The following is a 27,848-nucleotide window of genomic DNA, read 5'->3' on the forward strand; positions in this document are numbered from 1 at the left end:
GTGAATAGTTTAGTCGCAAAGTGAAAATTCACGGGTAAAAAGCCCCAAACTGTGAGATTGGTTATTTTTCAGCTTTCAGCAGCCCTGGGCAAGTTCTTTAGAGAAATGTGGCTCTTTTTCTTTGTGCAATTGTCTATGTCAAGCTGAACAACGAGATGAGGCTGGTTATTGTCATTTTCTGAGCTGTGAACGGGCAGTAAGGTGAGAAAATGTCGGATTTTGACCATTTGTGCTGACCTTTGAATTTCAATGTACCTCTCTATAACATGACCCAGCTGTAATGTCAGTTGTCGCATTGATTTGATTTTTGATTTGCTTGTAGGGCGCTGGCACCCACATTCAGTGACCCAAAAAATTTGGCACTGCTGTGAATAGTTTAGTCGCAAAGTGAAGATTCACGGGTAAAAAGCCCCAAAGTGTGAGATTGGTTATTTTTCAGCTTTCAGCAGCCCTGGGCAAGTTCTTTAGAGAAATGTGGCTCTTTTTCTTGGTGCACTTGTCTATGTCCAGCTGCACAACAAGATGAGGCTGGTCATTGTCATTTTCTGAGCTGTGAACGGGCAGGAAGGTGAGAAAATGTCGGATTTTGACCATTTGTGCTGACCTTTGAATTTCAATGTACCTCTCTATAACATGACCCAGCTGTAATGTCAGTTGTCGCATTGATTTGATTTTTGGTTTGCTTGTAGGGCGCTGGTATCCACATTCAGTGACCCAGAAAATGTGGCACTGCTGTGAATAGTTTAGTCGCAAAGTGAAGATTCACGGGTAAAAAGCCCCAAAGTGTGAGATTGGTTATTTTTTCAGCTTTCAGCAGCCCTGGGCAAGTTCTTTAGAGAAATGTGGCTCTTTTTCTTTGTGCACTTGTCTATGTCCAGCTGCACAACGAGATGAGGCTGGTCATTGTCATTTTCTGAGCTGTGAACGGGCAGGAAGGTGAGAAAATGTCGGATTTTGACCATTTGTGCTGACCTTTGAATTTCAATGTACCTCTCTATAACATGACCCAGCTGTAATGTCAGTGGTCGCATTGATTTGATTTTTGGTTTGCTTGTAGGGCGCTGGCACCCACATTCAGTGACCCAGAAAATGTGGCACTGCTGTGAATAGTTTAGTCGCAAAGACAAGATTCACGGGTAAAAAGCCCCAAAGTGTGAGATTGGTTATTTTTCAGCTTTCAGCAGCCCTGGGCAAGTTCTTTAGAGAAATGTGGGTCTTTTTCTTGGTTCAATTGTCTATGTCCAGCTGCACAGCGAGATGAGGCTGGTCATTGTCATTTTCTGAGCTGTGAACGGGCAGGAAGGTGAGAAAATGTCGGATTTTGACCATTTGTGCTGACCTTTGAATTTCAATGTACCTCTCTATAACATGACCCAGCTGTAATGTCAGTGGTCGCATTGATTTGATTTTTGGTTTGCTTGTAGGGCGCTGGCACCCACATTCAGTGACCCCAAAAATTTGGCACTGCTGTGAATAGTTTAGTCGCAAAGTGAAGATTCACGGGTAAATAGCCCCAAACTGTGAGATTGGTTATTTTTCAGCTTTCAGCAGCCCTGGGCAAGTTCTTTAGAGAAATGTGGCTCTTTTTCTTGGTGCACTTGTCTATGTCCAGCTGCACAACGAGATGAGTCTGGTCATTGTCATTTTCTGAGCTGTGAACGGTAAGGAAAGTGAGAAAATGTCGGATTTTGACCATTTGTGCTGACCTTTGAATTTCAATGTACCTCTCTATAACATGACCCAGCTGTAATGTCAGTGGTCGCATTGATTTGATTTTGGGTTTGCTTGTGAGGCGCTGGCACCCAAATTCAGTGACCCAGTAAATGTGGCACTGCTGTGAATAGTTTAGTCGCAAAGTGAAGATTCACGGGTAAAAAGCCCTAAAGTGTGAGATTGGTTATTTTTTCAGCTTTCAGCAGCCCTGGGCAAGTTCTTTAGAGAAATTGGCTCTTTTTCTTGGTGCACTTGTCTATGTCCAGCTGCACAACAAGATCAGGCTGGTCATTGTCATTTTCTGAGCTGTGAACGGGCAGGAAGGTGAGAAAATGTCGGATTTTGACCATTTGTGCTGACCTTTGAATTTCAATGTACCTCTCTATAACATGACCCAGCTGTAATGTCAGTGGTCGCATTGATTTGATTTTTGGTTTGCTTGTAGGGCGCTGGCACCCACATTCAGTGACCCAAAAAATTTGGCACTGCTGTGAATAGTTTAGTCGCAAAGTGAAGATTCACGGGTAAAAAGCCCCAAAGTGTGAGATTGGTTATTTTTCAGCTTTCAGCAGCCCTGGGCAAGTTCTTTAGAGAAATGTGGCTCTTTTTCTTTGTGCACTTGTCTATGTCCAGCTGCACATTGAGATGAGGCTGGTCATTGTCATTTTCTGAGCTGTGAACGGGCAGGAAGGTGAGAAAATGTCGGATTTTGACCATTTGTGCTGACCTTTGAATTTCAATGTACCTCTCTATAACATGACCCAGCTGTAATGTCAGTTGTCGCATTGATTTGATTTTTGGTTTGCTTGTAGGGCGCTGGCACCCACATTCAGTGACCCCAAAAATTTGGCACTGCTGTGAATAGTTTAGTCGCAAAGTGAAGATTCACATGTAAAAAGCCCCAAACTGTGAGATTGGTTATTTTTTAGCTTTCAGCAGCCCTGGGCAAGTTCTTTAAAGAAATGTGGCTCTTTTTCTTGGTGCACTTGTCTATGTCCAGCTGCACAACAAGATGAGGCTGGTCATTGTCATTTTCTGAGCTGTGAACGGGCAGGAAGGTGAGAAAATGTCGGATTTTGACCATTTGTGCTGACCTTTGAATTTCAATGTACCTCTCTATAACATGACCCAGCTGTAATGTCAGTTGTCGCATTGATTTGATTTTTGGTTTGCTTGTAGGGCGCTGGTATCCACATTCAGTGACCCAGAAAATGTGGCACTGCTGTGAATAGTTTAGTCGCAAAGTGAAGATTCACGGGTAAAAAGCCCCAAAGTGTGAGATTGGTTATTTTTTCAGCTTTCAGCAGCCCTGGGCAAGTTCTTTAGAGAAATGTGGCTCTTTTTCTTTGTGCACTTGTCTATGTCCAGCTGCACAACGAGATGAGGCTGGTCATTGTCATTTTCTGAGCTGTGAACGGGCAGGAAGGTGAGAAAATGTCGGATTTTGACCATTTGTGCTGACCTTTGAATTTCAATGTACCTCTCTATAACATGACCCAGCTGTAATGTCAGTGGTCGCATTGATTTGATTTTTGGTTTGCTTGTAGGGCGCTGGCACCCACATTCAGTGACCCAAAAAATGTGGCACTGCTGTGAATAGTTTAGTCGCAAAGACAAGATTCACGGGTAAAAAGCCCCAAAGTGTGAGATTGGTTATTTTTCAGCTTTCAGCAGCCCTGGGCAAGTTCTTTAGAGAAATGTGGGTCTTTTTCTTGGTTCAATTGTCTATGTCCAGCTGCACAGCGAGATGAGGCTGGTCATTGTCATTTTCTGAGCTGTGAACGGGCAGGAAGGTGAGAAAATGTCGGATTTTGACCATTTGTGCTGACCTTTGAATTTCAATGTACCTCTCTATAACATGACCCAGCTGTAATGTCAGTGGTCGCATTGATTTGATTTTTGGTTTGCTTGTAGGGCGCTGGCACCCACATTCAGTGACCCCAAAAATTTGGCACTGCTGTGAATAGTTTAGTCGCAAAGTGAAGATTCACGGGTAAATAGCCCCAAACTGTGAGATTGGTTATTTTTCAGCTTTCAGCAGCCCTGGGCAAGTTCTTTAGAGAAATGTGGCTCTTTTTCTTGGTGCACTTGTCTATGTCCAGCTGCACAACGAGATGAGTCTGGTCATTGTCATTTTCTGAGCTGTGAACGGTAAGGAAAGTGAGAAAATGTCGGATTTTGACCATTTGTGCTGACCTTTGAATTTCAATGTACCTCTCTATAACATGACCCAGCTGTAATGTCAGTGGTCGCATTGATTTGATTTTGGGTTTGCTTGTGAGGCGCTGGCACCCAAATTCAGTGACCCAGTAAATGTGGCACTGCTGTGAATAGTTTAGTCGCAAAGTGAAGATTCACGGGTAAAAAGCCCTAAAGTGTGAGATTGGTTATTTTTTCAGCTTTCAGCAGCCCTGGGCAAGTTCTTTAGAGAAATTGGCTCTTTTTCTTGGTGCACTTGTCTATGTCCAGCTGCACAACAAGATCAGGCTGGTCATTGTCATTTTCTGAGCTGTGAACGGGCAGGAAGGTGAGAAAATGTCGGATTTTGACCATTTGTGCTGACCTTTGAATTTCAATGTACCTCTCTATAACATGACCCAGCTGTAATGTCAGTGGTCGCATTGATTTGATTTTTGGTTTGCTTGTAGGGCGCTGGCACCCACATTCAGTGACCCAAAAAATTTGGCACTGCTGTGAATAGTTTAGTCGCAAAGTGAAGATTCACGGGTAAAAAGCCCCAAAGTGTGAGATTGGTTATTTTTCAGCTTTCAGCAGCCCTGGGCAAGTTCTTTAGAGAAATGTGGCTCTTTTTCTTTGTGCACTTGTCTATGTCCAGCTGCACATTGAGATGAGGCTGGTCATTGTCATTTTCTGAGCTGTGAACGGGCAGGAAGGTGAGAAAATGTCGGATTTTGACCATTTGTGCTGACCTTTGAATTTCAATGTACCTCTCTATAACATGACCCAGCTGTAATGTCAGTTGTCGCATTGATTTGATTTTTGGTTTGCTTGTAGGGCGCTGGCACCCACATTCAGTGACCCCAAAAATTTGGCACTGCTGTGAATAGTTTAGTCGCAAAGTGAAGATTCACATGTAAAAAGCCCCAAACTGTGAGATTGGTTATTTTTTAGCTTTCAGCAGCCCTGGGCAAGTTCTTTAAAGAAATGTGGCTCTTTTTCTTGGTGCACTTGTCTATGTCCAGCTGCACAACGAGATGAGGCTGGTCATTGTCATTTTCTGAGCTGTGAACGGGCAGGAAGGTGAGAAAATGTCGGATTTTGACCATTTGTGCTGACCTTTGAATTTCAATATACCTCTCTATAACATGACCCAGCTGTAATGTCAGTGGTCGCATTGATTTGATTTTTGGTTTGCTTGTGAGGCGCTGGCACCCACATTCAGTGACCCAGAAAATGTGGCACTGCTGTGAATAGTTTAGTCGCAAAGTGAAGATTCACGGGTAAAAAGCCCCAAACTGTGAGATTGGTTATTTTCAGCTTTCAGCAGCCCTGGGCAAGTTCTTTAGAGAAATGTGGGTCTTTTTCTTGGTTCACTTGTCTATGTCCAGCTGCACAACGAGATGAGGCTGGTCATTGTCATTTTCTGAGCTGTGAACGGGCAGGAAGGTGAGAAAATGTCGGATTTTGACCATTTGTGCTGACCTTTGAATTTCAATGTACCTGTCTATAACATGACCCAGCTGTAATGCCAGTGGTCGCATTGATTTGATTTTTGGTTTGCTTGTAGGGCGCTGGCACCCACATTCAGTGAACCACAAAATTTGGCACTGCTGTGAATAGTTTAGTCGCAAAGTGAAGATTCACGGGTAAAAAGCCCCAAAGTGTGAGATTGGTTATTTTTCAGCTTTCAGCAGCCCTGGGCAAGTTCTTTAGAGAAATGTGGCTCTTTTTCTTGGTGCACTTGTCTATGTCCAGCTGCACAACAAGATGAGGCTGGTCATTGTAATTTTCTGAGCTGTGAACGGGCAGGAAGGTGAGAAAATGTCGGATTTTGACCATTTGTGCTGACCTTTGAATTTCAATGTACCTCTCTATAACATGACCCAGCTGTAATGTCAGTGGTCGCATTGATTTGATTTTTGGTTTGCTTGTAGGGCACTGGCACCCACATTCAGTGACCCAGAAAATGTGGCACTGCTGTGAATAGTTTAGTCGCAAAGTGAAGATTCACGGGTAAAAAGCCCCAAACTGTGAGATTGGTTATTTTTCAGCTTTCAGCAGCCCTGGGCAAGTTCCTTAGAGAAATGTGGGTCTTTTTCTTGGTTCACTTGTCTATGTCCAGCTGCACAACGAGATGAGGCTGGTCATTGTCATTTTCTGAGCTGTGAACGGGCAGGAAGGTGAGAAAATGTCGGTATTTGACCATTTGTGCTGACCTTTGAATTTCAATGTACCTCTCTATAACATGACCCAGCTGTAATGTCAGTGGTCGCATTGATTTGACTTTTGGTTTGCTTGTAGGTCGCTGGCACCCACATTCAGTGACCCCAAAAATTTGGCATTGCTGTGAATAGTTTAGTCGCAAAGTGAAGATTCACGGGTAAAAAGCCCCAAAGTGTGAGATTGGTTATTTTTCAGCTTTCAGCAGCCCTGGGCAAGTTCTTTAGAGAAATGTGGCTCTTTTTCTTTGTGCACTTGTCTATGTCCAGCTGCACATTGAGATGAGGCTGGTCATTGTCATTTTCTGAGCTGTGAACGGGCAGGAAGGTGAGAAAATGTCGGATTTTGACCATTTGTGCTGACCTTTGAATTTCAATGTACCTCTCTATAACATGACCCAGCTGTAATGTCAGTGGTCGCATTGATTTGATTTTTGGTTTGCTTGTAGGGCACTGGCACCCACATTCAGTGACCCAGAAAATGTGGCACTGCTGTGAATAGTTTAGTCGCAAAGTGAAGATTCACGGGTAAAAAGCCCCAAAGTGTGAGATTGGTTATTTTTCAGCTTTCAGCAGCCCTGGGCAAGTTCTTTAGAGAAATGTGGCTCTTTTTCTTTGTGCACTTGTCTATGTCCAGCTGCACATTGAGATGAGGCTGGTCATTGTCATTTTCTGAGCTGTGAACGGGCAGGAAGGTGAGAAAAGGTCGGATTTTGACCATTTGTGCTGACCTTTGAATTTCAATGTACCTCTCTATAACATGACCCAGCTGTAATGTCAGTGGTCGCATTGATTTGACTTTTGGTTTGCTTGTAGGGCGCTGGCACCCACATTCAGTGACCCCAAAAATGTGGCACTGCTGTGAATAGTTTAGTCGCAAAGTGAAGATTCACGGGTAAAAAGCCCCAAAGTGTGAGATTGGTTATTTTTCAGCTTTCAGCAGCCCTGGGCAAGTTCTTTAGAGAAAAGTGGCTCTTTTTCTTGGTGCACTTGTCTATGTCCAGCTGCACAACGAGATGAGGCTGGTCATTGTCATTTTCTGAGCTGTGAACGGGCAGGAAGGTGAGAAATGTCGGATTTTGACCATTTGTGCTGACCTTTGAATTTCAATGTACCTGTCTATAACATGACCCAGCTGTAATGTCAGTGGTCGCATTGATTTGATTTTCGGTTTGCTTGTAGGGCGCTGGCACCCACATTCAGTGACCCCAAAAATTTGGCACTGCTGTGAATAGTTTAGTCGCAAAGTGAAGATTCACGGGTAAAAAGCCCCAAAGTGTGAGATTGGTTATTTTTCAGCTTTCAGCAGCCCTGGGCAAGTTCTTTAGAGAAATGTGGCTCTTTTTCTTGGTGCACTTGTCTATGTCCAGCTGCACAACAAGATGAGGCTGGTTATTGTCATTTTCTGAGCTGTGAACGGGCAGGAAGGTGAGAAAATGTCGGATTTTGACCATTTGTGCTGACCTTTGAATTTCAATGTACCTCTCTATAACATGACCCAGCTGTAATGTCAGTGGTCGCATTGATTTGATTTTTGGTTTGCTTGTAGGGCGCTGGCATCCACATTCAGTGACCCAGAAAATGTGGCACTGCTGTGAATAGTTTAGTCGCAAAGTGAAGATTCACGGGTAAAAAGCCCCAAACTGTGAGATTGGTTATTTTTCAGCTTTCAGCAGCCCTGGGCAAGTTCTTTAGAGAAATGTGGCTCTTTTTCTTTGTGCAATTGTCTATGTCAAGCAGAACAACGAGATGAGGCTGGTTATTGTCATTTTCTGAGCTGTGAACGGGCAGTAAGGTGAGAAAATGTCGGATTTTGACCATTTGTGCTGACCTTTGAATTTCAATGTACCTCTCTATAACATGACCCAGCTGTAATGTCAGTTGTCGCATTGATTTGATTTTTGGTTTGCTTGTAGGGCGCTGGCACCCACATTCAGTGACCCAAAAAATTTGGCACTGCTGTGAATAGTTTAGTCGCAAAGTGAAGATTCACGGGTAAAAAGCCCCAAAGTGTGAGATTGGTTATTTTTCAGCTTTCAGCAGCCCTGGGCAAGTTCTTTAGAGAAATGTGGGTCTTTTTCTTTGTGCACTTGTCTATGTCCAGCTGCACAACGAGATGAGGCTGGTCATTGTCATTTTCTGAGCTGTGAACGGGCAGGAACGTGAGAAAATGTCGGATTTTGACCATTTGTGCTGACCTTTGAATTTCAATGTACCTCTCTATAACATGACCCAGCTGTAATGTCAGTGGTCGCATTGATTTGATTTTTGGTTTGCTTGTAGGGCACTGGCACCCACATTCAGTGACCCAGAAAAGGTGGCACTGCTGTGAATAGTTTAGTCGCAAAGTGAAGATTCACGGGTAAAAAGCCCCAAACTGTGAGATTGGTTATTTTTCAGCTTTCAGCAGCCCTGGGCAAGTTCCTTAGAGAAGTGTGGGTCTTTTTCTTGGTTCACTTGTCTATGTCCAGCTGCACAACGAGATGAGGCTGGTCATTGTCATTTTCTGAGCTGTGAACGGGCAGGAAGGTGAGAAAATGTAGGATTTTGACCATTTGTGCTGACCTTTGAATTTCAATGTACCTCTCTATAACATGACCCAGCTGTAATGTCAGTGGTCGCATTGATTTGACTTTTGGTTTGCTTGTAGGGCGCTGGCACCCACATTCAGTGACCCCAAAAATTTGGCACTGCTGTGAATAGTTTAGTCGCAAAGTGAAGATTCACGGGTAAAAAACCCCAAAGTGTGAGATTGGTTATTTTTCAGCTTTCAGCAGCCCTGGGCAAGTTCTTTAGAGAAAAGTGGCTCTTTTTCTTGGTGCACTTGTCTATGTCCAGCTGCACAACGAGATGAGGCTGGTCATTGTCATTTTCTGAGCTGTGAACGGGCAGGAAGGTGAGAAAATGTCGGATTTTGACCATTTGTGCTGCTGACCTTTGAATTTCAATGTACCTGTCTATAACATGACCCAGCTGTAATGTCAGTGGTCGCATTGATTTGATTTTCGGTTTGCTTGTAGGGCGCTGGCACCCACATTCAGTGACCCAAAAAATTTGGCACTGCTGTGAATAGTTTAGTCGCAAAGTGAAGATTCACGGGTAAAAAGCCCCAAAGTGTGAGATTGGTTATTTTTCAGCTTTCAGCAGCCCTGGGCAAGTTCTTTAGAGAAATGTGGCTCTTTTTCTTGGTGCACTTGTCTATGTCCAGCTGCACAACAAGATGAGGCTGGTTATTGTAATTTTCTGAGCTGTGAACGGGCAGGAAGGTGAGAAAATGTCGGATTTTGACCATTTGTGCTGACCTTTGAATTTCAATGTACCTCTCTATAACATGACCCAGCTGTAATGTCAGTGGTCGCATTGATTTGATTTTTGGTTTGCTTGTAGGGCGCTGGCATCCACATTCAGTGACCCAGAAAATGTGGCACTGCTGTGAATAGTTTAGTCGCAAAGTGAAAATTCACGGGTAAAAAGCCCCAAACTGTGAGATTGGTTATTTTTCAGCTTTCAGCAGCCCTGGGCAAGTTCTTTAGAGAAATGTGGCTCTTTTTCTTTGTGCAATTGTCTATGTCAAGCTGAACAACGAGATGAGGCTGGTTATTGTCATTTTCTGAGCTGTGAACGGGCAGTAAGGTGAGAAAATGTCGGATTTTGACCATTTGTGCTGACCTTTGAATTTCAATGTACCTCTCTATAACATGACCCAGCTGTAATGTCAGTTGTCGCATTGATTTGATTTTTGATTTGCTTGTAGGGCGCTGGCACCCACATTCAGTGACCCAAAAAATTTGGCACTGCTGTGAATAGTTTAGTCGCAAAGTGAAGATTCACGGGTAAAAAGCCCCAAAGTGTGAGATTGGTTATTTTTCAGCTTTCAGCAGCCCTGGGCAAGTTCTTTAGAGAAAAGTGGCTCTTTTTCTTGGTGCACTTGTCTATGTCCAGCTGCACAACAAGATGAGGCTGGTCATTGTCATTTTCTGAGCTGTGAACGGGCAGGAAGGTGAGAAAATGTCGGATTTTGACCATTTGTGCTGACCTTTGAATTTCAATGTACCTCTCTATAACATGACCCAGCTGTAATGTCAGTTGTCGCATTGATTTGATTTTTGGTTTGCTTGTAGGGCGCTGGTATCCACATTCAGTGACCCAGAAAATGTGGCACTGCTGTGAATAGTTTAGTCGCAAAGTGAAGATTCACGGGTAAAAAGCCCCAAAGTGTGAGATTGGTTATTTTTTCAGCTTTCAGCAGCCCTGGGCAAGTTCTTTAGAGAAATGTGGCTCTTTTTCTTTGTGCACTTGTCTATGTCCAGCTGCACAACGAGATGAGGCTGGTCATTGTCATTTTCTGAGCTGTGAACGGGCAGGAAGGTGAGAAAATGTCGGATTTTGACCATTTGTGCTGACCTTTGAATTTCAATGTACCTCTCTATAACATGACCCAGCTGTAATGTCAGTGGTCGCATTGATTTGATTTTTGGTTTGCTTGTAGGGCGCTGGCACCCACATTCAGTGACCCAGAAAATGTGGCACTGCTGTGAATAGTTTAGTCGCAAAGACAAGATTCACGGGTAAAAAGCCCCAAAGTGTGAGATTGGTTATTTTTCAGCTTTCAGCAGCCCTGGGCAAGTTCTTTAGAGAAATGTGGGTCTTTTTCTTGGTTCAATTGTCTATGTCCAGCTGCACAGCGAGATGAGGCTGGTCATTGTCATTTTCTGAGCTGTGAACGGGCAGGAAGGTGAGAAAATGTCGGATTTTGACCATTTGTGCTGACCTTTGAATTTCAATGTACCTCTCTATAACATGACCCAGCTGTAATGTCAGTGGTCGCATTGATTTGATTTTTGGTTTGCTTGTAGGGCGCTGGCACCCACATTCAGTGACCCCAAAATTTGGCACTGCTGTGAATAGTTTAGTCGCAAAGTGAAGATTCACGGGTAAATAGCCCCAAACTGTGAGATTGGTTATTTTTCAGCTTTCAGCAGCCCTGGGCAAGTTCTTTAGAGAAATGTGGCTCTTTTTCTTGGTGCACTTGTCTATGTCCAGCTGCACAACGAGATGAGTCTGGTCATTGTCATTTTCTGAGCTGTGAACGGTAAGGAAAGTGAGAAAATGTCGGATTTTGACCATTTGTGCTGACCTTTGAATTTCAATGTACCTCTCTATAACATGACCCAGCTGTAATGTCAGTGGTCGCATTGATTTGATTTTGGGTTTGCTTGTGAGGCGCTGGCACCCAAATTCAGTGACCCAGTAAATGTGGCACTGCTGTGAATAGTTTAGTCGCAAAGTGAAGATTCACGGGTAAAAAGCCCTAAAGTGTGAGATTGGTTATTTTTTCAGCTTTCAGCAGCCCTGGGCAAGTTCTTTAGAGAAATTGGCTCTTTTTCTTGGTGCACTTGTCTATGTCCAGCTGCACAACAAGATCAGGCTGGTCATTGTCATTTTCTGAGCTGTGAACGGGCAGGAAGGTGAGAAAATGTCGGATTTTGACCATTTGTGCTGACCTTTGAATTTCAATGTACCTCTCTATAACATGACCCAGCTGTAATGTCAGTGGTCGCATTGATTTGATTTTTGGTTTGCTTGTAGGGCGCTGGCACCCACATTCAGTGACCCAAAAAATTTGGCACTGCTGTGAATAGTTTAGTCGCAAAGTGAAGATTCACGGGTAAAAAGCCCCAAAGTGTGAGATTGGTTATTTTTCAGCTTTCAGCAGCCCTGGGCAAGTTCTTTAGAGAAATGTGGCTCTTTTTCTTTGTGCACTTGTCTATGTCCAGCTGCACATTGAGATGAGGCTGGTCATTGTCATTTTCTGAGCTGTGAACGGGCAGGAAGGTGAGAAAATGTCGGATTTTGACCATTTGTGCTGACCTTTGAATTTCAATGTACCTCTCTATAACATGACCCAGCTGTAATGTCAGTTGTCGCATTGATTTGATTTTTGGTTTGCTTGTAGGGCGCTGGCACCCACATTCAGTGACCCCAAAAATTTGGCACTGCTGTGAATAGTTTAGTCGCAAAGTGAAGATTCACATGTAAAAAGCCCCAAACTGTGAGATTGGTTATTTTTTAGCTTTCAGCAGCCCTGGGCAAGTTCTTTAGAGAAATGTGGCTCTTTTTCTTGGTTCACTTGTCTATGTCCAGCTGCACAACGAGATGAGGCTGGTCATTGTCATTTTCTGAGCTGTGAACGGGCAGGAAGGTGAGAAAATGTCGGATTTTGACCATTTGTGCTGACCTTTGAATTTCAATGTACCTGTCTATAACATGACCCAGCTGTAATGCCAGTGGTCGCATTGATTTGATTTTTGGTTTGCTTGTAGGGCGCTGGCACCCACATTCAGTGAACCACAAAATTTGGCACTGCTGTGAATAGTTTAGTCGCAAAGTGAAGATTCACGGGTAAAAAGCCCCAAAGTGTGAGATTGGTTATTTTTCAGCTTTCAGCAGCCCTGGGCAAGTTCTTTAGAGAAATGTGGCTCTTTTTCTTGGTGCACTTGTCTATGTCCAGCTGCACAACAAGATGAGGCTGGTCATTGTAATTTTCTGAGCTGTGAACGGGCAGGAAGGTGAGAAAATGTCGGATTTTGACCATTTGTGCTGACCTTTGAATTTCAATGTACCTCTCTATAACATGACCCAGCTGTAATGTCAGTGGTCGCATTGATTTGATTTTTGGTTTGCTTGTAGGGCACTGGCACCCACATTCAGTGACCCAGAAAATGTGGCACTGCTGTGAATAGTTTAGTCGCAAAGTGAAGATTCACGGGTAAAAAGCCCCAAACTGTGAGATTGGTTATTTTTCAGCTTTCAGCAGCCCTGGGCAAGTTCCTTAGAGAAATGTGGGTCTTTTTCTTGGTTCACTTGTCTATGTCCAGCTGCACAACGAGATGAGGCTGGTCATTGTCATTTTCTGAGCTGTGAACGGGCAGGAAGGTGAGAAAATGTCGGTATTTGACCATTTGTGCTGACCTTTGAATTTCAATGTACCTCTCTATAACATGACCCAGCTGTAATGTCAGTGGTCGCATTGATTTGACTTTTGGTTTGCTTGTAGGTCGCTGGCACCCACATTCAGTGACCCCAAAAATTTGGCACTGCTGTGAATAGTTTAGTCGCAAAGTGAAGATTCACGGGTAAAAAGCCCCAAAGTGTGAGATTGGTTATTTTTCAGCTTTCAGCAGCCCTGGGCAAGTTCTTTAGAGAAATGTGGCTCTTTTTCTTTGTGCACTTGTCTATGTCCAGCTGCACATTGAGATGAGGCTGGTCATTGTCATTTTCTGAGCTGTGAACGGGCAGGAAGGTGAGAAAATGTCGGATTTTGACCATTTGTGCTGACCTTTGAATTTCAATGTACCTCTCTATAACATGACCCAGCTGTAATGTCAGTGGTCGCATTGATTTGATTTTTGGTTTGCTTGTAGGGCACTGGCACCCACATTCAGTGACCCAGAAAATGTGGCACTGCTGTGAATAGTTTAGTCGCAAAGTGAAGATTCACGGGTAAAAAGCCCCAAAGTGTGAGATTGGTTATTTTTCAGCTTTCAGCAGCCCTGGGCAAGTTCTTTAGAGAAATGTGGCTCTTTTTCTTTGTGCACTTGTCTATGTCCAGCTGCACATTGAGATGAGGCTGGTCATTGTCATTTTCTGAGCTGTGAACGGGCAGGAAGGTGAGAAAAGGTCGGATTTTGACCATTTGTGCTGACCTTTGAATTTCAATGTACCTCTCTATAACATGACCCAGCTGTAATGTCAGTGGTCGCATTGATTTGATTTTTGGTTTGGTTGTAGGGCACTGGCACCCACATTCAGTGACCCAGAAAATGTGGCACTGCTGTGAATAGTTTAGTCGCAAAGTGAAGATTCACGGGTAAAAAGCCCCAAACTGTGAGATTGGTTATTTTTCAGCTTTCAGCAGCCCTGGGCAAGTTCCTTAGAGAAGTGTGGGTCTTTTTCTTGGTTCGCTTGTCTATATCCAGCTGCACAACGAGATGAGGCTGGTCATTGTCATTTTCTGAGCTGTGAACGGGCAGGAAGGTGAGAAAATGTCGGATTTTGACCATTTGTGCTGACCTTTCAATTTCAATGTACCTCTCTATAACATGACCCAGCTGTAATGTCAGTGGTCGCATTGATTTGACTTTTGGTTTGCTTGTAGGGCGCTGGCACCCACATTCAGTGACCCCAAAAATGTGGCACTGCTGTGAATAGTTTAGTCGCAAAGTGAAGATTCACGGGTAAAAAGCCCCAAAGTGTGAGATTGGTTATTTTTCAGCTTTCAGCAGCCCTGGGCAAGTTCTTTAGAGAAAAGTGGCTCTTTTTCTTGGTGCACTTGTCTATGTCCAGCTGCACAACGAGATGAGGCTGGTCATTGTCATTTTCTGAGCTGTGAACGGGCAGGAAGGTGAGAAATGTCGGATTTTGACCATTTGTGCTGACCTTTGAATTTCAATGTACCTGTCTATAACATGACCCAGCTGTAATGTCAGTGGTCGCATTGATTTGATTTTCGGTTTGCTTGTAGGGCGCTGGCACCCACATTCAGTGACCCCAAAAATTTGGCACTGCTGTGAATAGTTTAGTCGCAAAGTGAAGATTCACGGGTAAAAAGCCCCAAAGTGTGAGATTGGTTATTTTTCAGCTTTCAGCAGCCCTGGGCAAGTTCTTTAGAGAAATGTGGCTCTTTTTCTTGGTGCACTTGTCTATGTCCAGCTGCACAACAAGATGAGGCTGGTTATTGTCATTTTCTGAGCTGTGAACGGGCAGGAAGGTGAGAAAATGTCGGATTTTGACCATTTGTGCTGACCTTTGAATTTCAATGTACCTCTCTATAACATGACCCAGCTGTAATGTCAGTGGTCGCATTGATTTGATTTTTGGTTTGCTTGTAGGGCGCTGGCATCCACATTCAGTGACCCAGAAAATGTGGCACTGCTGTGAATAGTTTAGTCGCAAAGTGAAGATTCACGGGTAAAAAGCCCCAAACTGTGAGATTGGTTATTTTTCAGCTTTCAGCAGCCCTGGGCAAGTTCTTTAGAGAAATGTGGCTCTTTTTCTTTGTGCAATTGTCTATGTCAAGCAGAACAACGAGATGAGGCTGGTTATTGTCATTTTCTGAGCTGTGAACGGGCAGTAAGGTGAGAAAATGTCGGATTTTGACCATTTGTGCTGACCTTTGAATTTCAATGTACCTCTCTATAACATGACCCAGCTGTAATGTCAGTTGTCGCATTGATTTGATTTTTGGTTTGCTTGTAGGGCGCTGGCACCCACATTCAGTGACCCAAAAAATTTGGCACTGCTGTGAATAGTTTAGTCGCAAAGTGAAGATTCACGGGTAAAAAGCCCCAAAGTGTGAGATTGGTTATTTTTCAGCTTTCAGCAGCCCTGGGCAAGTTCTTTAGAGAAATGTGGGTCTTTTTCTTTGTGCACTTGTCTATGTCCAGCTGCACAACGAGATGAGGCTGGTCATTGTCATTTTCTGAGCTGTGAACGGGCAGGAACGTGAGAAAATGTCGGATTTTGACCATTTGTGCTGACCTTTGAATTTCAATGTACCTCTCTATAACATGACCCAGCTGTAATGTCAGTGGTCGCATTGATTTGATTTTTGGTTTGCTTGTAGGGCACTGGCACCCACATTCAGTGACCCAGAAAAGGTGGCACTGCTGTGAATAGTTTAGTCGCAAAGTGAAGATTCACGGGTAAAAAGCCCCAAACTGTGAGATTGGTTATTTTTCAGCTTTCAGCAGCCCTGGGCAAGTTCCTTAGAGAAGTGTGGGTCTTTTTCTTGGTTCACTTGTCTATGTCCAGCTGCACAACGAGATGAGGCTGGTCATTGTCATTTTCTGAGCTGTGAACGGGCAGGAAGGTGAGAAAATGTCGGATTTTGACCATTTGTGCTGACCTTTGAATTTCAATGTACCTCTCTATAACATGACCCAGCTGTAATGTCAGTGGTCGCATTGATTTGACTTTTGGTTTGCTTGTAGGGCGCTGGCACCCACATTCAGTGACCCCAAAAATTTGGCACTGCTGTGAATAGTTTAGTCGCAAAGTGAAGATTCACGGGTAAAAAACCCCAAAGTGTGAGATTGGTTATTTTTCAGCTTTCAGCAGCCCTGGGCAAGTTCTTTAGAGAAAAGTGGCTCTTTTTCTTGGTGCACTTGTCTATGTCCAGCTGCACAACGAGATGAGGCTGGTCATTGTCATTTTCTGAGCTGTGAACGGGCAGGAAGGTGAGAAAATGTCGGATTTTGACCATTTGTGCTGCTGACCTTTGAATTTCAATGTACCTGTCTATAACATGACCCAGCTGTAATGTCAGTGGTCGCATTGATTTGATTTTCGGTTTGCTTGTAGGGCGCTGGCACCCACATTCAGTGACCCAAAAAATTTGGCACTGCTGTGAATAGTTTAGTCGCAAAGTGAAGATTCACGGGTAAAAAGCCCCAAAGTGTGAGATTGGTTATTTTTCAGCTTTCAGCAGCCCTGGGCAAGTTCTTTAGAGAAATGTGGCTCTTTTTCTTGGTGCACTTGTCTATGTCCAGCTGCACAACAAGATGAGGCTGGTTATTGTCATTTTCTGAGCTGTGAACGGGCAGGAAGGTGAGAAAATGTCGGATTTTGACCATTTGTGCTGACCTTTGAATTTCAATGTACCTCTCTATAACATGACCCAGCTGTAATATCAGTGGTCGCATTGATTTGATTTTTGGTTTGCTTGTAGGGCGCTGGCATCCACATTCAGTGACCCAGAAAATGTGGCACTGCTGTGAATAGTTTAGTCGCAAAGTGAAGATTCACGGGTAAAAAGCCCCAAACTGTGAGATTGGTTATTTTTCAGCTTTCAGCAGCCCTGGGCAAGTTCTTTAGAGAAATGTGGGTCTTTTTCTTTGTGCACTTGTCTATGTCCAGCTGCACAACGAGATGAGGCTGGTCATTGTCATTTTCTGAGCTGTGAACGGGCAGGAACGTGAGAAAATGTCGGATTTTGACCATTTGTGCTGACCTTTGAATTTCAATGTACCTCTCTATAACATGACCCAGCTGTAATGTCAGTGGTCGCATTGATTTGATTTTTGGTTTGCTTGTAGGGCACTGGCACCCACATTCAGTGACCCAGAAAAGGTGGCACTGCTGTGAATAGTTTAGTCGCAAAGTGAAGATTCACGGGTAAAAAGCCCCAAACTGTGAGATTGGTTATTTTTCAGCTTTCAGCAGCCCTGGGCAAGTTCCTTAGAGAAGTGTGGGTCTTTTTCTTGGTTCACTTGTCTATGTCCAGCTGCACAACGAGATGAGGCTGGTCATTGTCATTTTCTGAGCTGTGAACGGGCAGGAAGGTGAGAAAATGTCGGATTTTGACCATTTGTGCTGACCTTTGAATTTCAATGTACCTCTCTATAACATGACCCAGCTGTAATGTCAGTGGTCGCATTGATTTGACTTTTGGTTTGCTTGTAGGGCGCTGGCACCCACATTCAGTGACCCCAAAAATTTGGCACTGCTGTGAATAGTTTAGTCGCAAAGTGAAGATTCACGGGTAAAAAACCCCAAAGTGTGAGATTGGTTATTTTTCAGCTTTCAGCAGCCCTGGGCAAGTTCTTTAGAGAAAAGTGGCTCTTTTTCTTGGTGCACTTGTCTATGTCCAGCTGCACAACGAGATGAGGCTGGTCATTGTCATTTTCTGAGCTGTGAACAGGCAGGAAGGTGAGAAAATGTCGGATTTTGACCATTTGTGCTGCTGACCTTTGAATTTCAATGTACCTGTCTATAACATGACCCAGCTGTAATGTCAGTGGTCGCATTGATTTGATTTTCGGTTTGCTTGTAGGGCGCTGGCACCCACATTCAGTGACCCAAAAAATTTGGCACTGCTGTGAATAGTTTAGTCGCAAAGTGAAGATTCACGGGTAAAAAGCCCCAAAGTGTGAGATTGGTTATTTTTCAGCTTTCAGCAGCCCTGGGCAAGTTCTTTAGAGAAATGTGGCTCTTTTTCTTGGTGCACTTGTCTATGTCCAGCTGCACAACAAGATGAGGCTGGTTATTGTCATTTTCTGAGCTGTGAACGGGCAGGAAGGTGAGAAAATGTCGGATTTTGACCATTTGTGCTGACCTTTGAATTTCAATGTACCTCTCTATAACATGACCCAGCTGTAATATCAGTGGTCGCATTGATTTGATTTTTGGTTTGCTTGTAGGGCGCTGGCATCCACATTCAGTGACCCAGAAAATGTGGCACTGCTGTGAATAGTTTAGTCGCAAAGTGAAGATTCACGGGTAAAAAGCCCCAAACTGTGAGATTGGTTATTTTTCAGCTTTCAGCAGCCCTGGGCAAGTTCTTTAGAGAAATGTGGCTCTTTTTCTTTGTGCAATTGTCTATGTCAAGCAGAACAACGAGATGAGGCTGGTTATTGTCATTTTCTGAGCTGTGAACGGGCAGTAAGGTGAGAAAATGTCGGATTTTGACCATTTGTGCTGACCTTTGAATTTCAATGTACCTCTCTATAACATGACCCAGCTGTAATGTCAGTTGTCGCATTGATTTGATTTTTGGTTTGCTTGTAGGGCGCTGGCACCCACATTCAGTGACCCAAAAAATTTGGCACTGCTGTGAATAGTTTAGTCGCAAAGTGAAGATTCACGGGTAAAAAGCCCCAAAGTGTGAGATTGGTTATTTTTCAGCTTTCAGCAGCCCTGGGCAAGTTCTTTAGAGAAATGTGGGTCTTTTTCTTTGTGCACTTGTCTATGTCCAGCTGCACAACGAGATGAGGCTGGTCATTGTCATTTTCTGAGCTGTGAACGGGCAGGAACGTGAGAAAATGTCGGATTTTGACCATTTGTGCTGACCTTTGAATTTCAATGTACCTCTCTATAACATGACCCAGCTGTAATGTCAGTGGTCGCATTGATTTGATTTTTGGTTTGCTTGTAGGGCACTGGCACCCACATTCAGTGACCCAGAAAAGGTGGCACTGCTGTGAATAGTTTAGTCGCAAAGTGAAGATTCACGGGTAAAAAGCCCCAAACTGTGAGATTGGTTATTTTTCAGCTTTCAGCAGCCCTGGGCAAGTTCCTTAGAGAAGTGTGGGTCTTTTTCTTGGTTCACTTGTCTATGTCCAGCTGCACAACGAGATGAGGCTGGTCATTGTCATTTTCTGAGCTGTGAACGGGCAGGAAGGTGAGAAAATGTCGGATTTTGACCATTTGTGCTGACCTTTGAATTTCAATGTACCTCTCTATAACATGACCCAGCTGTAATGTCAGTGGTCGCATTGATTTGACTTTTGGTTTGCTTGTAGGGCGCTGGCACCCACATTCAGTGACCCCAAAAATTTGGCACTGCTGTGAATAGTTTAGTCGCAAAGTGAAGATTCACGGGTAAAAAACCCCAAAGTGTGAGATTGGTTATTTTTCAGCTTTCAGCAGCCCTGGGCAAGTTCTTTAGAGAAAAGTGGCTCTTTTTCTTGGTGCACTTGTCTATGTCCAGCTGCACAACGAGATGAGGCTGGTCATTGTCATTTTCTGAGCTGTGAACGGGCAGGAAGGTGAGAAAATGTCGGATTTTGACCATTTGTGCTGCTGACCTTTGAATTTCAATGTACCTGTCTATAACATGACCCAGCTGTAATGTCAGTGGTCGCATTGATTTGATTTTCGGTTTGCTTGTAGGGCGCTGGCACCCACATTCAGTGACCCAAAAAATTTGGCACTGCTGTGAATAGTTTAGTCGCAAAGTGAAGATTCACGGGTAAAAAGCCCCAAAGTGTGAGATTGGTTATTTTTCAGCTTTCAGCAGCCCTGGGCAAGTTCTTTAGAGAAATGTGGCTCTTTTTCTTGGTGCACTTGTCTATGTCCAGCTGCACAACAAGATGAGGCTGGTTATTGTCATTTTCTGAGCTGTGAACGGGCAGGAAGGTGAGAAAATGTCGGATTTTGACCATTTGTGCTGACCTTTGAATTTCAATGTACCTCTCTATAACATGACCCAGCTGTAATATCAGTGGTCGCATTGATTTGATTTTTGGTTTGCTTGTAGGGCGCTGGCATCCACATTCAGTGACCCAGAAAATGTGGCACTGCTGTGAATAGTTTAGTCGCAAAGTGAAAATTCACGGGTAAAAAGCCCCAAACTGTGAGATTGGTTATTTTTCAGCTTTCAGCAGCCCTGGGCAAGTTCTTTAGAGAAATGTGGCTCTTTTTCTTTGTGCAATTGTCTATGTCAAGCTGAACAACGAGATGAGGCTGGTTATTGTCATTTTCTGAGCTGTGAACGGGCAGTAAGGTGAGAAAATGTCGGATTTTGACCATTTGTGCTGACCTTTGAATTTCAATGTACCTCTCTATAACATGACCCAGCTGTAATGTCAGTTGTCGCATTGATTTGATTTTTGATTTGCTTGTAGGGCGCTGGCACCCACATTCAGTGACCCAAAAAATGTGGCACTGCTGTGAATAGTTTAGTCGCAAAGTGAAGATTCACGGGTAAAAAGCCCCAAAGTGTGAGATTGGTTATTTTTCAGCTTTCAGCAGCCCTGGGCAAGTTCTTTAGAGAAATGTGGCTCTTTTTCTTGGTGCACTTGTCTATGTCCAGCTGCACAACAAGATGAGGCTGGTCATTGTCATTTTCTGAGCTGTGAACGGGCAGGAAGGTGAGAAAATGTCGGATTTTGACCATTTGTGCTGACCTTTGAATTTCAATGTACCTCTCTATAACATGACCCAGCTGTAATGTCAGTTGTCGCATTGATTTGATTTTTGGTTTGCTTGTAGGGCGCTGGTATCCACATTCAGTGACCCAGAAAATGTGGCACTGCTGTGAATAGTTTAGTCGCAAAGTGAAGATTCACGGGTAAAAAGCCCCAAAGTGTGAGATTGGTTATTTTTTCAGCTTTCAGCAGCCCTGGGCAAGTTCTTTAGAGAAATGTGGCTCTTTTTCTTTGTGCACTTGTCTATGTCCAGCTGCACAACGAGATGAGGCTGGTCATTGTCATTTTCTGAGCTGTGAACGGGCAGGAAGGTGAGAAAATGTCGGATTTTGACCATTTGTGCTGACCTTTGAATTTCAATGTACCTCTCTATAACATGACCCAGCTGTAATGTCAGTGGTCGCATTGATTTGATTTTTGGTTTGCTTGTAGGGCGCTGGCACCCACATTCAGTGACCCCAAAAATGTGGCACTGCTGTGAATAGTTTAGTCGCAAAGACAAGATTCACGGGTAAAAAGCCCCAAAGTGTGAGATTGGTTATTTTTCAGCTTTCAGCAGCCCTGGGCAAGTTCTTTAGAGAAATGTGGGTCTTTTTCTTGGTTCAATTGTCTATGTCCAGCTGCACAGCGAGATGAGGCTGGTCATTGTCATTTTCTGAGCTGTGAACGGGCAGGAAGGTGAGAAAATGTCGGATTTTGACCATTTGTGCTGACCTTTGAATTTCAATGTACCTCTCTATAACATGACCCAGCTGTAATGTCAGTGGTTGCATTGATTTGATTTTTGGTTTGCTTGTAGGGCGCTGGCACCCACATTCAGTGACCCCAAAAATTTGGCACTGCTGTGAATAGTTTAGTCGCAAAGTGAAGATTCACGGGTAAATAGCCCCAAACTGTGAGATTGGTTATTTTTCAGCTTTCAGCAGCCCTGGGCAAGTTCTTTAGAGAAATGTGGCTCTTTTTCTTGGTGCACTTGTCTATGTCCAGCTGCACAACGAGATGAGTCTGGTCATTGTCATTTTCTGAGCTGTGAACGGTAAGGAAAGTGAGAAAATGTCGGATTTTGACCATTTGTGCTGACCTTTGAATTTCAATGTACCTCTCTATAACATGACCCAGCTGTAATGTCAGTGGTCGCATTGATTTGATTTTGGGTTTGCTTGTGAGGCGCTGGCACCCAAATTCAGTGACCCAGTAAATGTGGCACTGCTGTGAATAGTTTAGTCGCAAAGTGAAGATTCACGGGTAAAAAGCCCTAAAGTGTGAGATTGGTTATTTTTTCAGCTTTCAGCAGCCCTGGGCAAGTTCTTTAGAGAAATTGGCTCTTTTTCTTGGTGCACTTGTCTATGTCCAGCTGCACAACAAGATCAGGCTGGTCATTGTCATTTTCTGAGCTGTGAACGGGCAGGAAGGTGAGAAAATGTCGGATTTTGACCATTTGTGCTGACCTTTGAATTTCAATGTACCTCTCTATAACATGACCCAGCTGTAATGTCAGTGGTCGCATTGATTTGACTTTTGGTTTGCTTGTAGGGCGCTGGCACCCACATTCAGTGACCCCAAAAATTTGGCACTGCTGTGAATAGTTTAGTCGCAAAGTGAAGATTCACGGGTAAAAAGCCCCAAGGTGTGAGATTGGTTATTTTTCAGCTTTCAGCAGCCCTGGGCAAGTTCTTTAGAGAAAAGTGGCTCTTTTTCTTGGTGCACTTGTCTATGTCCAGCTGCACAACGAGATGAGGCTGGTCATTGTCATTTTCTGAGCTGTGAACGGGCAGGAAGGTGAGAAAATGTCGGATTTTGACCATTTGTGCTGACCTTTGAATTTCAATGTACCTCTCTATAACATGACCCAGCTGTTATGTCAGTGGTCGCATTGATTTGATTTTTGGTTTGCTTGTAGGGCGCTGGCACCCACATTCAGTGACCCCAAAATTTGGCACTGCTGTGAATAGTTTAGTCGCAAAGTGAAGATTCACGGGTAAAAAGCCCCAAAGTGTGAGATTGGTTATTTTTCAGCTTTCAGCAGCCCTGGGCAAGTTCTTTAGAGTAATGTGGCTCTTTTTCTTGGTGCACTTGTCTATGTCCAGCTGCACAACGAGATGAGTCTGGTCATTGTCATTTTCTGAGCTGTGAACGGGCAGGAAAGTGAGAAAATGTCGGATTTTGACCATTTGTGCTTACCTTTGAATTTCAATGTACCTCTCTATAACATGACCCAGCTGTAATGTCAGTGGTCGCATTGATTTGATTTTGGGTTTGCTTGTGAGGCGCTGGCACCCACATTCAGTGACCCAGTAAATGTGGCACTGCTGTGAATAGTTTAGTCGCAAAGTGAAGATTCACGGGTAAAAAGCCCCAAAGTGTGAGATTGGTTATTTTTTCAGCTTTCAGCAGCCCTGGGCAAGTTCTTTAGAGAAATTAGCTCTTTTTCTTGGTGCACTTGTCTATGTCCAGCTGCACAACAAGATCAGGCTGGTCATTGTCATTTTCTGAGCTGTGAACGGGCAGGAAGGTGAGAAAATGTCGGATTTTTACCATTTGTGCTGACCTTTGAATTTCAATGTACCTCTCTATAACATGACCCAGCTGTAATGTCAGTGGTCGCATTGATTTGACTTTTGGTTTGCTTGTAGGGCGCTGGCACCCACATTCAGTGACCCCAAAAATTTGGCACTGCTGTGAATAGTTTAGTCGCAAAGTGAAGATTCACGGGTAAAAAGCCCCAAGGTGTGAGATTGGTTATTTTTCAGCTTTCAGCAGCCCTGGGCAAGTTCTTTAGAGAAAAGTGGCTCTTTTTCTTGGTGCACTTGTCTATGTCCAGCTGCACAACGAGATGAGGCTGGTCATTGTCATTTTCTGAGCTGTGAACGGGCAGGAAGGTGAGAAATGTCGGATTTTGACCATTTGTGCTGACCTTTGAATTTCAATGTACCTCTCTATAACATGACCCAGCTGTAATCTCAGTTGTCGCATTGATTTGATTTTTGGTTTGCTTGTAGGGCGCTGGCACCCACATTCAGTGACCCAAAAAATTTGGCACTGCTGTAAATAGTTTAGTCGCAAAGTGAAGATTCACGGGTAAAAAGCCCCAAAGTGTGAGATTGGTTATTTTTCAGCTTTCAGCAGCCCTGGGCAAGTTCTTTAGAGAAATGTGGCTCTTTTTCTTGGTGCACTTGTCTATGTCCAGCTACACAAGATGAGGCTGGTTATTGTCATTTTCTGAGCTGTGAACGGGCAGGAAGGTGAGAAAATGTCGGATTTTGACCATTTGTGCTGACCTTTGAATTTCAATGTACCTCTCTATAACATGACCCAGCTGTAATGTCAGTGGTCGCATTGATTTGATTTTTGGTTTGCTTGTAGGGCGCTGGCATCCACATTCAGTGACCCAGAAAATGTGGCACTGCTGTGAGTAGTTTAGTCGCAAAGTGAAGATTCACGGGTAAAAAGCCCCAAAGTGTGAGATTGGTTATTTTTCAGCTTTCAGCAGCCCTGGGCAAGTTCTTTAGAGAAATGTGGCTCTTTTTCTTTGTGCAATTGTCTATGTCAAGCTGAACAACGAGATGAGGCTGGTCATTGTCATTTTCTGAGCTGTGAACGGGCAGTAAGGTGAGAAAATGTCGGATTTTGACCATTTGTGCTGACCTTTGAATTTCAATGTACCTCTCTATAACATGACCCAGCTGTAATGTCAGTTGTCGCATTGATTTGATTTTTGATTTGCTTGTAGGGCGCTGGCACCCACATTCAGTGACCCAAAAAATTTGGCACTGCTGTGAATAGTTTAGTCGCAAAGTGAAGATTCACGGGTAAAAAGCCCCAAACTGTGAGATTGGTTATTTTTCAGCTTTCAGCAGCCCTGGGCAAGTTCCTTAGAGAAATGTGGGTCTTTTTCTTGGTTCACTTGTCTATGTCCAGCTGCACAACGAGATGAGGCTGGTCATTGTCATTTTCTGAGCTATGAACGGGCAGGAAGGTGAGAAAATGTCGGATTTTGACCATTTGTGCTGACCTTTGAATTTCAATGTACCTGTCTATAACATGACCCAGCTGTAATGTCAGTGGTCGCATTGATTTGATTTTTGGTTTGCTTGTAGGGCGCTGGCATCCACATTCAGTGACCTAGAAAATGTGGCACTGCTGTGAATAGTTTAGTCGCAAAGTGAAGATTCACGGGTAAAAAGCCCCAAACTGTGAGATTGGTTATTTTTCAGCTTTCAGCAGCCCTGGGCAAGTTCTTTTGAGAAATGTGGCTCTTTTTCTTTGTGCAATTGTCTATGTCAAGCTGAACAACGAGATGAGGCTGGTTATTGTCATTTTCTGAGCTGTGAACGGGCAGTAAGGTGAGAAAATGTCGGATTTTGACCATTTGTGCTGACCTTTGAATTTCAATGTACCTCTCTATAACATGACCCAGCTGTAATTTCAGTTGTCGCATTGATTTGATTTTTGATTTGCTTGTAGGGCGCTGGCACCCACATTCAGTGAACCAAAAAATTTGGCACTGCTGTGAATAGTTTAGTCGCAAAGTGAAGATTCACGGGTAAAAAGCCCCAAACTGTGAGATTGGTTATTTTTCAGCTTTCAGCAGCCCTGGGCAAGTTCTTTAGAGAAATGTGGCTCTTTTTCTTGGTGCACTTGTCTATGTCCAGCTGCACAACAAGATGAGGCTGGTCATTGTCATTTTCTGAGCTGTGAACGGGCAGGAAAGTGAGAAAATGTCGGATTTTGACCATTTGTGCTGACCTTTGAATTTCAATGTACCTCTCTATAACATGACCCAGCTGTAATATCAGTGGTCGCATTGATTTGATTTTAAGTTTGCTTGTAGGGCGCTGGCATCCACATTCAGTGACCCAGAAAATGTGGCACTGCTGTGAATAGTTTAGTCGCAAAGTGAAGATTCACGGGTAAAAAGCCCCAAACTGTGAGATTGGTTATTTTTCAGCTTTCAGCAGCCCTGGGCAAGTTCTTTAGAGAAATGTGGCTCTTTTTCTTGGTTCACTTGTCTATGTCCAGCTGCACAACGAGATGAGGCTGGTCATTGTCATTTTCTGAGCTGTGAACGGGCAGGAAGGTGAGAAAATGTCGGATTTTGACCATTTGTGCTGACCTTTGAATTTCAATGTACCTCTCTATAACATGACCCTGCTGTAATGTCAGTGGTCACATTGATTTGATTTTTGGTTTGCTTGTAGGGCGCTGGCACCCACATTCAGTGACCCAAAAAATTTGGCACTGCTGTGAATAGTTTAGTCGCAAAGTGAAGATTCACGGGTAAAAAGCCCCAAAGTGTGAGATTGGTTATTTTTCAGCTTTCAGCAGCCCTGGGCAAGTTCTTTAGAGAAATGTGGCTCTTTTTCTTTGTGCACTTGTCTATGTCCAGCTGCACAACGAGATGAGGCTGGTCATTGTCATTTTCTGAGCTGTGAACGGGCAGGAAGGTGAGAAAATGTCGGATTTTGACCATTTGTGCTGACCTTTCAATTTCAATGTACCTCTCTATAACATGACCCAGCTGTAATGTCAGTGGTCGCATTGATTTGACTTTTGGTTTGCTTGTAGGGCGCTGGCACCCACATTCAGTGACCCCAAAAATGTGGCACTGCTGTGAATAGTTTAGTCGCAAAGTGAAGATTCACGGGTAAAAAGCCCCAAAGTGTGAGATTGGTTATTTTTCAGCTTTCAGCAGCCCTGGGCAAGTTCTTTAGAGAAAAGTGGCTCTTTTTCTTGGTGCACTTGTCTATGTCCAGCTGCACAACGAGATGAGGCTGGTCATTGTCATTTTCTGAGCTGTGAACGGGCAGGAAGGTGAGAAATGTCGGATTTTGACCATTTGTGCTGACCTTTGAATTTCAATGTACCTGTCTATAACATGACCCAGCTGTAATGTCAGTGGTCGCATTGATTTGATTTTCGGTTTGCTTGTAGGGCGCTGGCACCCACATTCAGTGACCCCAAAAATTTGGCACTGCTGTGAATAGTTTAGTCGCAAAGTGAAGATTCACGGGTAAAAAGCCCCAAAGTGTGAGATTGGTTATTTTTCAGCTTTCAGCAGCCCTGGGCAAGTTCTTTAGAGAAATGTGGCTCTTTTTCTTGGTGCACTTGTCTATGTCCAGCTGCACAACAAGATGAGGCTGGTTATTGTCATTTTCTGAGCTGTGAACGGGCAGGAAGGTGAGAAAATGTCGGATTTTGACCATTTGTGCTGACCTTTGAATTTCAATGTACCTCTCTATAACATGACCCAGCTGTAATGTCAGTGGTCGCATTGATTTGATTTTTGGTTTGCTTGTAGGGCGCTGGCATCCACATTCAGTGACCCAGAAAATGTGGCACTGCTGTGAATAGTTTAGTCGCAAAGTGAAGATTCACGGGTAAAAAGCCCCAAACTGTGAGATTGGTTATTTTTCAGCTTTCAGCAGCCCTGGGCAAGTTCTTTAGAGAAATGTGGCTCTTTTTCTTTGTGCAATTGTCTATGTCAAGCAGAACAACGAGATGAGGCTGGTTATTGTCATTTTCTGAGCTGTGAACGGGCAGTAAGGTGAGAAAATGTCGGATTTTGACCATTTGTGCTGACCTTTGAATTTCAATGTACCTCTCTATAACATGACCCAGCTGTAATGTCAGTTGTCGCATTGATTTGATTTTTGGTTTGCTTGTAGGGCGCTGGCACCCACATTCAGTGACCCAAAAAATTTGGCACTGCTGTGAATAGTTTAGTCGCAAAGTGAAGATTCACGGGTAAAAAGCCCCAAAGTGTGAGATTGGTTATTTTTCAGCTTTCAGCAGCCCTGGGCAAGTTCTTTAGAGAAATGTGGGTCTTTTTCTTTGTGCACTTGTCTATGTCCAGCTGCACAACGAGATGAGGCTGGTCATTGTCATTTTCTGAGCTGTGAACGGGCAGGAACGTGAGAAAATGTCGGATTTTGACCATTTGTGCTGACCTTTGAATTTCAATGTACCTCTCTATAACATGACCCAGCTGTAATGTCAGTGGTCGCATTGATTTGATTTTTGGTTTGCT

The 27,848-nt window shown here is 43.8% G+C and overlaps 1 long non-coding RNA gene across 1 annotated transcript in view; it reads left to right on the forward strand.

Annotated features, from left to right (window-relative positions):
* The window catches only part of LOC135811539 (uncharacterized), a 94,245-nt gene that overhangs the window by 57,330 nt on the left and 9,067 nt on the right, over positions 1-27,848 (forward strand). The window contains exon 2 of the long non-coding RNA XR_010552628.1: positions 24,740-24,797. This is a non-coding gene — a long non-coding RNA (uncharacterized LOC135811539). The remainder of the gene's footprint in view (positions 1-24,739; positions 24,798-27,848) is intronic.

The sequence above is a fragment of the Sycon ciliatum genome, chromosome 3 (assembly GCF_964019385.1).
Source record: "Sycon ciliatum chromosome 3, ocSycCili1.1, whole genome shotgun sequence".
Classification (NCBI taxonomy): Eukaryota; Metazoa; Porifera; class Calcarea; order Leucosolenida; family Sycettidae; genus Sycon; species Sycon ciliatum.